The following is a 12,683-nucleotide window of genomic DNA, read 5'->3' as shown; positions in this document are numbered from 1 at the left end:
TTTTTAGTCTTTAATTACATCTAATAACTCACTCAATATTTAGCTCCTCATAATTCTTAGTGAAATTTCACTCATACAAGTTCTAATTACAAAAATTTAACCGCCTAAATTATCACGAAATGTAGTTATAACAAGCAAAATCCGAAGAACTCTCTGCAAAATTTCCCGGTCTCAGAGTATTCCCTCTCTGTGACCAGTGACCACGAAGGACTGGCGCGCCTTTTGTTGGACGCGTCTCTCTCTTTTATAATGCAAAAGAGAGAGCCTACATCATTGTCGCCCCTCTCTTTTGTCTTCTTCCTCTTCGGCAGCCCGCGTGCAGAGAATTTAACGTAGTTAATACGACCAGCGTGCTAAACAAAATCGCAGACAATCACAAAAATCCAACTTGGACTTTATTAATCAAGACAGACAGATTTGTATCCTTTATTTTTGGTATTTTCTTAATGAGCTCAAACTCGCGACATATTTTCAATAGTAAACAAATATGAGACACATCTATTGAAATTGCTGATGCAATGGAAGCAAATTGTAATTTTGCAATTAAATCAGGGGCAATGGAAATTGACAGAGAAATAAACGGAGGTCCAATAAAAGGACGAGAGATTTACTTAATTCAGTCGGACCATCGGAATCTACTTTCACAGGGTTTTGCAAGATGTATGAACATACCATTTGTCTATCTGCAGTCACCGGCCGAATAATCTTATTTGAGGTCGAACTATATCACTAAGCCAAGCCATGCCATCGTTAACCCTAACCTTCGTCGGAGCGTCACCATCAGTCAAGCAACATCATCCATCAAACATCCTTTATACACAGTTTCGAGAAATATACGAATGATGACAATAGAGACGTAGCATTGGATATGCAGGAACTGCAGTTAAAGATCTGTGCGCGCGTCAACACCCCCTCGGATATCCCTCTCCGGTTATCACCACGGTCAACACCGAAAGGGCGCGTAAAATGCAGGACAAAAACCCAACAACACACAGTCAGATTCGGCAAACACGGAAATACAAAACTCTTGCGCGACAACTAGAAATTCGGTCGACGACATTTAAGCTAATCTGCTTTAAGATCTCCTGATAACGGGATGAATATGCAGTGAGCCTTTTTTGAAAGCATTTTGTCGAACGAGTGGTGGGCAGGCATTTTCCTCGTCTCTATGTTCGAAGCAAATGAAAGATTGACATCCACATAGAAACCAAACATACCGACATATTTGATTTTTCGTCCAATCAGAAACTTGAGTTTCACACCTCTATCCTTGTTTTCAGGAAACGGAGGCAGAGTAATATGTTCGTACCTTGACAAGGTGAATTTCCAGTCGCAACCGATGATCAAGCAAGCAAGGAATTGAAGGAAATGCTCTGAAACTCATCACCGGCAAGGATGGGCGCCGACATTGAAGTTTCGGCCGAGAACAGGACTCTTCGAACTGTTAGAGATTCATATAATTCTTAATGCGGAAATTTATAACAAATCAATGATCTTTGATCTTCATGATTTTCACAATTAGATGAAGACATACCTTTATTCATAGCGTTGCACTTGATGATGATCGTTGTAGAAAACCCAAATAACACAAACCAAAAGAAGAAATCCGATTTCTCTCCCTTAACCCACTATACTTTAATGTATTCAATCGATGGAGGAGAGAATACCCAATTCCTTGTGTTATTGTTGTTCATTGTGGGTGGAGAGAGGACCAGACTCTATTTATACGTTCATTGAAAAGGTGCCTTCCATCAAAGCGATATACCCTTTCATTTTATTAGAGTCGCAACTTTTCGTAACCAATAATTATTTATTTTATAGCATTTCAATAATTATTAAACCATATATTAAATCATATCATGTGGGTCACAATAATTCTTACATTCTCCCACTTGACCCATATGATTTTCCTTTCATGGTTTAATAAAAACTATAATGTGCACAATAACATTATGTTATAAAATTTCATTAAATTGTCAATCACATAATAATCACAATTAAGTAAAGAAAACTAATGTGAGTCATAGCGGTTGTATGTCATTAATCGACATAGTTCCTTCTATGTACTACAACTATAGCACTTTACTTAACATGATCCATAAATGAGAAGTACAGTAATAGTCCAACCATAATGTTTCTTTAGAAACTATCCTGTTTAACATTCATCTATTTCCATAATGTATACTAAATAGAAAACAGGAAATATCAGAAACACGTAAGTGAGCTCAAAGTGTCAAAAAATATAAACTCAATACAATCATAATACAAACATCAATGACATCCAATAATGCCCATTTTTTCAACATGCTCATTAAATATTTTGGGCGGCAGTCCTTTTGTTAAGGGATCTGCTATCATAAGATTGGTGCTAATGTGCTCAATTAACACTCTTTGTTTCTGAACTTCTTCTTTGACAGACAAGTATTTGATCTCCATATGCTTAGCACCCTTAGATTACTTGTCGTTCTTAGAGAAGAAAACTGCTGCAGAGTTATCACAATAAATTTTCAGCGGCTTGGCAATACTGTCGACAATCACAAGCCCTGAAATAAAATTCCGCAGCCATAATCCATGAATTGGGGCATCAAAGCATGCCACAAATTCGACTTCCATAGTGGATGCAGCAATAACTGACTGTTTCGCACTCTTCCATGAAATTGCCCCTCCAACCAAAAGAAACAAGTAACCAAACGTTGATTTTCTTGTATCGGCACATCCGGCTAAGTCTGAATCTAAATATCCAATCACCTTGAGATGATTGGATCTTTTATAAGTGAGCATATAATTCTTCGTTCCTTGCAAGTATCTAAGAACTTTCTTTGCAGCTTTCCAATGATCCATTCCAGGATTACTTTGATACCTGCCCAGCATTCCGACAACAAAACTGATGTCTGGTCTGGTGCAAGTTTGTGCATACATTAAGCTCCCCACAATAGATGTATAAGGAATATTTTTCATTTGTTCTCGTTCCAATTCACTTTTCGGACATTGCATAAGGCTAAATTTATCACCTTTATGAATTGGAACTATTTCTGCTGAACATTTACTCATATTAAATCTCTCTAAAATTTTCTCAATGTAGGCTTTCTGAGACAATCATAATAATCCTTGTGATCTATCACGGAATATTTCTATTCCTATCACATATGTTGTCTCTCCCATATCCTTCATTTCAAAATTCTTAGAGAGAAATTTCTTGGTTTCATGTAACAAACCAAGATCATTAGCAGCAAGCAAAATATCATCAACATACGAGAACTAGAAAAATAAACTTGCTCCCACTAATCTTCATATATATACACCGATCAACGGTGTTTTCCTTAAAACCAAATGAAGTTATGGTATTGTTAAACTTAAGATACCATTGTCGGGAAGCTTGTTTAAGTCCATATATTGACTTCTTTAATTTACATACCATGTGTTCCTTTCCTTTAACTGAAAAGCCTTCGGGTTGGTCCATATAAACCTCTTCTTCTAAATTCCCATTAAGAAATGCGGTTTTTACATCCATTGGTGTAACTCCAAGTCATAATGAGCCACCAAAGCCATAATGATTTTAAGTGAGTCCTTCTTAGAGACTGGTGAAAATGTCTCTTTATAGTCAATGCCTTCTTTCTGAGTAAAACCCTTTGCAACAAGTCTGGCTTTATGTCGTTCAATATTGCCTTTTGAGTCGCACTTGGTCTTAAAGACCCATTTACACCCGGCCTTCTTACATCCTTTAGGCAATTCAACAATATCCCAAACTTGATTTTGATGCATGGATTTTAACTATTCTTTCATGGCATTAAACCATTCATTAGAATCTTCACATTCCATGGCTTGGGAAAATGAATCTAGATCATTTCCAATTCCTAAGTCAATTTCTGACTATTGTAGATAAACCATGTAGTCATCAGAAATAGCCGACCTCCTTTCTCTTTGAGATCTCCTTAATGCTATTTCTTGTGACTCGGCTATTGAAAGTTCATTATTGACATCTCCATTATCGAGTGTTTGTTCATTAATTTGTTGTTCTCGATTATTGTTAGATTGTACTACAATACCAGGAACAACAACTTTAGGAGCTTTGGGTATAAGAACTTTTACCCTTACTTCTTGAATGCAAGCATCACGCATTCTTTCACTCCCACTGATGTCATCATTCTCAATGAACCTAGCATTTCCAGATTCAACAATTCTTGTACTATGATTAGGACAATAAAATTTATACCCTTTGGATTTCTCTACATAACCAATGAAATAACCATTGGTCGTTCTTGAATCCAATTTCCTTTCATGTGGATTGTAAATTCTTACTTCTGCTTGACAACCCCAAACATGTAGGTGTCGTAAACTAGGTTTCCTTCCCGTCCACAGTTCAAATGGAGTCTTTAGAACTGCCTTACTAGGAACCCTATTTAATAAGTACATAGAAGTCTTTAAAGCATACATCCACAAAGACAATGGTAAAGATGAATGCAAGCATACATCATACTCCTAACCATTTCCATTAAAGTACGATTATGCTTTTCTGTTACACCATTTTGTTGTGGTGTACCTGGCATTGTGTATTGAGCACAAATGCCATGTCTTTCAAGGAATTTAGCTAATTGACCCGGACATTGTCCCGATTCATCATACTTTCCATAATATTCACCGCCTCTATCCGATCTTACTATTTTCACATTTCTATCTAATTGCCTCTCAACCTCTTTAATATACACTTCAAGTGCATTCACTGATTGAGACTTATCATGCAATAGATAAATGTAACCATAACGTGAAAAATCATCAATAAAGGTTATGAAATAGCTTTCCTTACCAAAAGATGGAACATCGAAAAGACCACATATATCAGTATGTATAATTTCAAGAAGCTCTGTGCTTCTTGTGACACCTTTCTTAGTGTGTTTTGTTTGTTTACCTTTAATACAATTAATACACACTCCAAGGTCAGTAAAATCCAAATTTGGAAGAATTTCATTCTTCACTAATCTTTGCATTCTTTCCTTGGATATATGACCCAAACGTTTATGCCACAAATAAGCAGAATTTTCATTCACCAAACTTCGTTTAGTGCCAACATTATGATGCAAGGTCATTAATGTCTCAACAAAAGTATTATCAAGTTTAAATTTGTAGAGACCATCACATAAAGTTCCAGTTCCAATAAGAGTATCACTCTTAAATAGACTGAAAGATTCAGATCCAAACTTACAATAAAATCCCGCTACATCAAGTCTTGGCAAAGAAACTAAATTGTGAGAAAATGTAGGTACATAAAGGGTTCGAAACAAATCCAAATAATGCCCAGTATCTAAGATCAAACGATTAGTGCCAATGCCTTCAACTGGAGCTTTGTTTCTGTTCCCCGTAATCACATAACTTTCATTTGGCTTTATAGTTTGAATCGTAAGAAATCCCTGCATCATATTTGACACATGAGTGGTGGCACCGGAATCAATCCACCAAGTATTATGAGGAACTTTAGTAATGTTTGATTCAAAACATACTAAAGCACAAGGCTTACCTTTCTTTTCGAACCAAGCCTTACATTTCAGACAATCTTTCTTCAAGTGTCCAATTTTGTTGCAAAAATGACACTTAATAAGATTATGTTCCTTCTTGTGGATTTGAGTAGCCTTTGAAGAGTCATTCAGGATGTGTAATCCTTTCTTCTTGCTCCTTCCATCTTTCCTCTTGAAATTCTTTCGAACTTCTTGATGACTTGAGAGATGAACAAAATGAGCCTTTTGATTCTTTATCATTGTTTTCTCTTGAACTAGCATACTGACCAATTCATTTACATTCCACTTATCCTTTATAGTCTTGTAATTCATTTGAAATGGCCTATATTGCTCATGAGGCAAGGAATTAAGTATAAATTGTACTAAAAAGTACTCATCCACGTTCATTCCTAAAGTCCTTAACTTTGCTGCTAAATTCGTCATCTCAAGTATATGCTCATGCATGGTACGCGAACCATCATATTTCATGATGGTCAGTGTGCTCATCAATGTACTAGCAAGTGACTTATCAACAGTTTGAGAACGCTCTTTCACAAATTTCATAAATTCCTTAGCATTGTTAGTCTTGGGAAGAGAAGTCTTTAAGTTGTTTGCAACTGTCATTCGCATGAACATTAAGCTCAGTCTGTTCGATCTTTCCTAAGCTTTATGGAAAGACTTTTCATCAGCGCTACTTTCATCAGTAATAGCAGCTAGTTTCTCAGCTTGAAGCGCTAAATCAAGATCCAGGACACCTAAGTGAAATTGGACTTGTTCACTCCAATCAAGAAAATTTATCCCATTGAATAAGGGAACAGATGAGGCGTGCGAATGGAGTGAAACATGTACAGATACTGCAAATGTGCAAGAAAATACTCATACATTAATGCTTTGAGAATGTCACCTAATCATATTCAAACTAAACGACACATGTACATCATAGTTCTCCTTTGGGCGATCCTATGATATACAAATATATATATATATATATATGTATATATATATATATACCATAATGATGCTAATAACTTTTATTTGATAATTGTAAATATATCTTATTAAAATTTATTTGCTATATTTGAATATACAAACAAATTTAACAAGTCATATTAATTATCAACCATCATGTTCATGAATTATAAGAAAATAATTAACCTTTGGGTTAATCCCTAAGTTCTTATAATAAATGAACTTCAATATACCCATAACTCCAATAATAATATAAAACATATCAATTTCATATATATAGCATCAATTAATCATGGGTAATTGAATAAAATAATTTACAATATCAAAAATTCAAAAGATTTCAAGGTTCGGCCACTTTGGTGACTAACAAACCATTCATAATATGAATTTTTAATATTGTAAAATACAAATATTTACCAAATTTGCACACAAGGACAAAACTTAATCAAAGCATAAGGGCAAAATCGTAAAATCATAATTCCATAAAAGCATAACCATAAATTTAATATCCAGGGGCAAAATGGTAAATAATCAGTAATGGCAGAATTGTAATTATAAATTAAACAGGGGCAGAACAATAAATAAATTGCGAGAAGGATAAAATGGGAATTTTAAAAATGGCATAGGGGCAAAAAAGTAAAAAGGCCGCACGGGGACGGCAGGCGCGTGCCGAGCACGCGCCTTCATCCGCCGCGGGCGCGTGCCCCGCATGGCCTGCAACTGCGCTGGAAGCCCTGCGCGTGTGACGGCGCGTGGCACGTGGGTTCCACGCGCCTGCAACTGCAGCGTGCGCGTGGAGCCCACGCGCCTTCTTCCTCGCGCACAGACGCGATTTTTCGCCGGTTTTCGCCGTTTTCAGCCGTGATTTCACCGCCGTTTCTTCTCCGACAGCCCATCCCCGACACAAATAAATAATGGGTTTTCAAGTGCATGCCGGCACGACCACATGGGTTTAAGTTTCCGCGAAAATGACCAAGGAATTGGCCCCAAATCAAACCAAAATTTCTCAAAACACAAAACCTCCACCACCGCGGCTTCCGCTGCTCGATTAGCCTCCGGCGAACACCAATATACCGGAAAAACTCATGGCTAATGTTCCTCATGGCAGTGCAACCGTATGGGTCCGAAACCAAGCGGTGGGTCGCCGGATTTTGCGCGGAATCGGAGAGTTTCTATCTTGCCCTTAAAATTCCGAATTCCTCCATTTTTGTCCTTTTTCATTCGGATTTTTTTTTTAACACTCAATAATTCGGATTTCAACGACAGAACCCTCCAAAACATTTCAACAACAATAAATACTACAAACAGAATCGTTCAACAAATCATCATACATAAATCATAATATTTCTATAAATGGAAAAATCATGAGATCATAAACCACGCTCTGATACCAATTGTTAGAGATTCATATAATTCTTAATGCGGAAATTCATAACAAATCAATGATCTTTGATCTTCATGATTTTCACAATTAGATGAAGACATACCTTTATCCATAACGTTGCACTTGATGATGATCGTTGTAGAAAACCCAAATAACTCAAACCAAAAGAAGAAATCCGATTTCTCTCCTTTAACCCACTATACTTTAATGTATTCAATCGATGGAGGAGAGAATACCCAACTCCTTGTGTTATTGTTGTTCATTGTGGGTGGAGAGAGGACCGGACTCTATTTATACGTTCGTTGAAAATGTGCCTTCCATCAAAGTGATATACCATTTCATTTTATTAGAGTCGCAACTCGTAACCAATAATTATTTATTTTATAACATTTCAATAATTATTAAACCATATATTAAATCATATCATGTGGGTCACAATAATTCTTACACAAACTTCACGGAGAGCAGAGGGAAATAGTGTGCCTCCCATGTGACGACAAATATTTTTTTAATAAAAGACCCTAATTTTTTCTTTAACGTAAGAATTTTTTTTTTTATTTGGTAAAAAGAGAGATCTTTTCTTTTGTGCCGCCAGCCCCTTCTCCATCAGCAGAAAGAGACGAGACCACAAAGGCCTGGGTTTTTTCCTTGAAAAAATAACAATATGGTCCTAAATTTTTTAATTTGTTCAATATAGTCCTGAAATTATAATCTAATATGCATTATGCATTTGCCTCGACAAAGAGGAGCTTGTATTGTTCTTAGATTTAAAAGACTTCTGAAGCAAATTGTAAGTTAACTTTCAACTTCATTTTTTTTTATTTTTTTACAAATATTACCTCACAACTCATACCTATCCTAAAAAGGACCATCATATTGGTAAATTAAAATCATGATCAACAAAATCGTGGTTTAGAAATGATCACTAACACAAGCGCTCGGTGGTTGTTTTCAGTTGAACTAGTCCCCGAACCTGGAGAAACCCGGTTCGGAATGGACATCAAACGAACCGAAGAGGAAATCATCACAATGATAGAACCACTTTTTTATTAGTTGATATTGTTGCAGAAATTGATCTGACTTGTTCTCCTGCGCAGGGCTTCATCTGCATCTTCTTTGTGACCAAAAAGATCAGCAGCTGATCGTGCCGGGCTTAGGATCCACCCATGAAGAGGCCAATGCAGCTGGGCACCTGCTAGCGGTCTCCAGATTAGAAGGGGAGAAAAGTTTAATGCGTTCAAATGTTTGCTCTGAAGGGCTAATCCGCTGCTGTGAGCAGAGTGACATGAGAGAAGTCCTCACCGCAGCCATCGGAATGATGGACAGGATCAAAATCCACGTCATGGGGTGGCCCAACCAAACGCGCCCTACCACGTCCCCAGCAACGGGCGCGGCGGCTCTCGTCCTTTTAATGTACATTGCTGGCAACATCTGTCGTTAAAAGATTGAATGTCAAAATAAAAAGATTACGTGCCAATGAAATTTTTACATCGGTCATGAGAGGGAGAATCGGGACTTTTGAGTTCTTTGCAATGTTTTCTGAATGGAGGGGAGCAAGTGATTCAACCATATAACCTAGGAAGCACCATCATTCTCTAAGAGACTTCCTTGACACTCGATCAACAACTATCAAAAAATCCGATATCTGATCAATTTTTTCAACACTCAAATCGGAATTTTGACATGCGAGTTTCTAACACATAATTTTAACATGCGAGATCAATTTTATAAATTTTCAATAAATGAATGGTCAATATGTGTGTGTGTGTGTTTTTTTAACATGCGAGATCAATTTTATAAATTTTCAATAAATGAATGGTGTGTGTGTGTGTGTTTTTTTAACATGCGAGATCAATTTTATAAATTTTCAATAAATGAATGGTGTGTGTGTGTGTGTGTGTGTGTGTGTGTGTGTGTGTGTGTGTGTGTGTGTGTGTGTGTGTGTGTGTGTGTGTGTGTGTGTGTGTGTGTGTGTGTGTGTGTGTGTGTGTGTGTGTGTGTGTGTGTGTGTGTGTGTGTGTGTGTGTGTGTGTGTGTGTGTGTGTGTGTGTGTGTGTGTGTGTGTGTGTGTGTGTGTGTGTGTGTGTGTGTGTGTGTGTGTGTGTGTGTGTGTGTGTGAAATAACAAATTAGGAATGAAGAAAGACTTAATATTTTATTATTTTCTCTTTTGACTCTCACTTTCCGTAATAGACAATTTATTCTCAAGTTTTTTTCTTTTTTCTTTCGACACGTCTAACATGCAAGTCTAAGATAATTTTGAATAATTTTTAATTTTTTAATTTTTAATTATTTTTCTTTCCTTTTATTTTTCCTTTCGTCGGCCACCGGCCATGGTCGGGTAGGCTGGCCTTGCCTAGGTGAATGTCGTCGTTGCCTACCAAAGGCGAGGCCTAGCCAAACAAGTGTGAGCCCCAACTGAGTGAAGGTGAGGCAACCTTAGCCTAGGCTAGTCTTGCCTGATTTTGTGGGGTTCACCCTCGCCCAAGCCAAATTTGGCGAGGCTGCCCTAACCTGAGTGAGAGGAGCCTTCATTGGGCCTCGACCTTGCCGTGGCAAGGAACAAAGACCCTCACTACCCACCCGACCATGGCTAATGGTCGGCAACTTGTCATCCGGAATGGAAAGTAAAAAGGAAAAAATAGTCAAAAAAATATTAAAATTTTATTAAAAATTATTCACATTAGCATTGATCGTTTCATGTAGACTAGACGGGGTCCACATTAGCAAATCTAATTAAAATTAATTGAAATGACTGAATTGGTACTAGATCATAAGGTTTAGGAATAAATTGACACAATTAAAAAGTTTGGGATTCAATTTGTACAAATACCATAGATTTAGGATTTTTCTAACATTTTTTTCCTAAATCATCACAGGTTTTGATATTTGGAAAGGAAGCCACTCGTCCATATAATTAACTACAACTTTATGCTTCACGTTATTTTCACGCTAATTCATTTAGATTAGAAGGAATGTAAAAATAGAGAAGCAGAAAAAATTCAACAAGGGATGAGATTCCCTTTTGAAGGCATCATATAATAGTCACCAACATTAGAGGACTTAAAAACACTAGAAGCAAACCTAGTCCTCAAAAGTTTACAACATGGGCTTGTTTAGTTCAAACCCGACATCAATTGGTACATTCTGTTGTAACTACTCTGCAGACTATAATCTTCCTAACTAATAAAGGAGTAGACCCAAACATTGTGAACTCCAACGGTTTCACAGCACTAGGCCTACTAGCACAAGGCCAAATCGTGAAAAGAGTCTAAGAGATTATGGATTTTATTCCTCAAACGTCAGAGAATCATAACTTGTCTAGACGAACCGTCAATGTGAATAACACGGTTACCAAAGAGAGAAAGAGGGAAGTGAAGAAAAAGTGGCAAAATGGTATGCATAAAGAGCTAATGGTGGTGGCGACATTGGTAGCTACCATAGCTTACGAACCGGGTGCGAACCTACATGACGAATTCGCAAAGGCAAATAAGAACCTTGATGATTACGGGTTGTTTATAGCATGTAACAGATAAGCTTCATCACATCACTTAGCACCATTATGCTTCTCATAAGTGGTCTTCCCTTAAAGTGGTGTCGGATCACCACGTGGATCGTAACTATGTGGGTTGCGATCACCTTCACAGAGTTTGGTTATTCGTTTCTCATATCACTCTCCTCGTCGGAGAAGGAAAAAACTTATGCTAATGGTATAGTAGGAATTGCGGTGCAAACATGGGGAGGATTGATGTTTTTTATTTTCCTGTACCATATAAGCCGCTTAATCATGAAATTGGTACGCAAAGTCCTGAAATTTGTCTACAAAGCCTTCAAGAAAGGGAAGAGGGAGGATCCTATGGTTTAGTGGCTATCTACCGGTACAAGTGCGTTTGTCCTAGAAGAATTGCATTGAGTCATGAGGCCATGCAAGAGTAGATGCTATATAGTATGTGCTGTTCAGTGTGCCTATTAGCCAGTTATGTACGATACGTTTGAGAATGCATGTCTCTATGTGCTGGTTTAAACAATAAGTGTCATAGGCGTGTTGATGGATGACGCATGTAAAAGAATGGAGTTTACATGGATGATGGAATGGAGTATCAACAGTAAGTAATATTAATACACGGAATTCTCTTCTCTTTCTTCTTTCTTTATATGATGTGCTTAATGTAAGGAGTGAGTTGTGGTTGTAGTCAGATTACGGATGGTTACAAGTAAGAAGAGAACACATGCTAAGGTATTTGTTTTTCCCTCAACCAGATCAGGTATGACATGGGGCTTGCGAAGGGAACGGTATCGTTGTTTTTCATTAGTGATGGTTCAATTGTAACCGCAAATTGGTTTCATGAGTCCCTGGCAACTAGGGGATGTGTGAAGGAATTTAAATATAAATCTTATAATAATCACATACCATATTTACTTCACATACCATATAAATCTTTTTTTTTTCCCAAAAAAGGATCACGGCATGGGTAATATCTATGCACCGATAATTCTTACATTTTTTTTTTTTTTTTTTTCATTTTGTTTGATTTCATTTATAGAATTTTTGTCCCAATGTTGTAATTGATATGTTTTTTTTTTCCATTAAAATTATTTAATGTACACGATGCATATAACTTTGAACAACATTTAACATGTTTTGAACGTGAAATATTGACAGTACATGAAATGCTTATTTTGAGCCTCCTTAAATTAGAAATGCAATTTAAATTTTACTTTAATATCATGACATAGCTAGATAGAAGTATGACAATTTATGGGCATTTTTTAAAGAGTAATAAAGTTAAAAGTATTTATTATACGTTAGTAAGGGAGAATAATTACCTTTTGTGAATTAAG

Source organism: Eucalyptus grandis, chromosome 3, assembly GCF_016545825.1.
Source record: "Eucalyptus grandis isolate ANBG69807.140 chromosome 3, ASM1654582v1, whole genome shotgun sequence".
Taxonomy (NCBI): domain Eukaryota; kingdom Viridiplantae; phylum Streptophyta; class Magnoliopsida; order Myrtales; family Myrtaceae; genus Eucalyptus; species Eucalyptus grandis.
Note: the sequence above shows the minus strand (reverse complement) of the source record.